Below are 1914 nucleotides of genomic sequence, written 5' to 3' on the forward strand. Positions count from 1 at the left end.
CAAACCCTCTATTCCCCAGGCAGGAAGCAGGGAAGGTGGGAACAGGGGAACATGAGGAGGAGGTATACCACCAATACTGCCTACCTTTGGTGTAAACTCACTTCCCCAGCTGAGAAACCCTGGTGCCCGGAGGTCTGTTAGCCAGAGATTCAAAGATGTTTTGGTAGGGTGTCCATCCTGGTATCTGTGAAAGGGAAAAGGCTGCTGTCGAGGTATTGTGGCCTGAGCCTGGAGCAGATACTGTATTCTAACAATACATTCCTTCAGACGGGTCCTATGTGACATCTGCCTCTCAAAGTGGCTGTAACCTAGTTTACTCAAGGACATTCTATACCACGCCGTTGTTGCGCGGTAGTCCCTCTCCAGGTACTGCCATTTAAAATGAAAATGGAAGATCCAGTGGTGTAGTGGTGCGTCCACTGGCGTCTGTGGGGCCCTAGAACTCCGAGACAATGAGAAGAGCTGCTTCATGAGGAAGGATGTCTCAAAGGCTGGTGAGCACATCAATAACACTATCGCACCTGCTCTGGTTAGCAAGAAATGAGTGTTGTGGAGCAAGAGGAGATTGACCAGCTGATGAGTGAGATGAATGGCACTGAGAATAAATCTAAATTTGGTGCAAATGCATCCTGGGGGCATCCCTGGCTGTCTGCAAAGCTGGTGCCTTGGAAAAGGGGGTACCCCTTTACCGTCAATTGCTGACTTGGCCGCAACCCTGAAGTCATCGTACTGGTTCCAGCTTTCAATGTGATCAACAGCATGCTGGCAACAAGCTGGCCATGCAAGTGTTCATGATCCTGCCTGTGGGGACATCCTGTTTCCTGGAAGCCATGGATATTGGAGCAGAGGTTTACCACAACCTGAAGAATGTCATCAAGGAGAAGTATGGGAAAGACACCACCCATGTGGGTGATGAAGGTGGATTTGCACCTAACGTTCTGGAGAACAAAGACGCACTGGAGCTGCTCAGGACTGCAATGGCAAAGGCCGGACACACTGACCAGGTTGTTGTCGGCTGCCTCCGAGTTCTACAGGACTGGCAAGGATGACCTGGACTTCAAATATCCAGATGACTCCAGCCAGTACAACACACCCAAGCAGCTGGCTGACCTGTACAAGTCCTTCATCCAGGACTGCACAGTGGTGTCCATTGAAGACCCCTTTGACCAGGATGACTGGGATGCTTGGCAGAAGTTCACAGCTCGTGCAGGCATCCAGATGATAGGGGATGACCTCAGAGTGACCAACCCTAAGAGGATCGCCAAGGCTGCAGGCAAAAAGTCCTGCAACTGCCTCCTGCTCAAAGTGAACCAGATAGGCTCTGTGACCGAGTCTCTGCAGGTGTGTAAGCTGGCCCAGTCCAAAGGCTGGGGTGTCATGGTGTCCCATCGATTTGGGGAGACTGAGGACACTTTCATGACCGACCTGGTGGTGGGGCTCTGCACTGGGCAGATCAAGACTGGTGCCCCTTGCTGATCTGAGCACCTGCCCAAGTACAAGAAGATCCTTAGAATCGAGGAAGAGCTGGGCAGCAAAGCCAAGTTTGCTGGCAGGTCCTTTAGGAACTCCCTGGTCAAGTAAAGCATAGACTGGGGATCCCTGGAGCCACCAGGTCCTCTGTCCCTGATGTCATCCAGGTGGCTCAAGGATGACCCAGTGCTTGCCCCTCCCATGTCACTGCTACCTTAGACGTTCATCCCTGACCACCTGTAGCCCTGCTGGAGCCCCCAGCTTTGTAATCATGTGATTGGTCTGAACCATTGTTTCTGTCACCTGACTTTTCAGCTAGTGTCTGGAGCCCTTAGAACTCCAGTGTGATCTCTAGGGTGCCCACACCGTCAAGACTCCCACAACGGTTTACATGCAAAAATAAAAGCCAACCTCCCCCCCAACCAAAAGAAAACAGAAGATCCA

At 51.8% G+C, this 1914-nt stretch overlaps 1 pseudogene; it reads left to right on the forward strand.

Moving 5' to 3' along the window:
- Positions 1-561: 561 nt before the first annotated feature.
- On the forward strand, positions 562-1581 carry Eno1-ps15 (enolase 1, pseudogene 15; annotated as a pseudogene).
- Positions 1582-1914: the final 333 nt, after the last annotated feature.

Source organism: Rattus norvegicus, chromosome 8 (genome assembly GCF_021556685.1).
Source record: "Rattus norvegicus strain SHRSP/BbbUtx chromosome 8, alternate assembly SHRSP_T2T, whole genome shotgun sequence".
NCBI classification, from domain to species: Eukaryota; Metazoa; Chordata; class Mammalia; order Rodentia; family Muridae; genus Rattus; species Rattus norvegicus.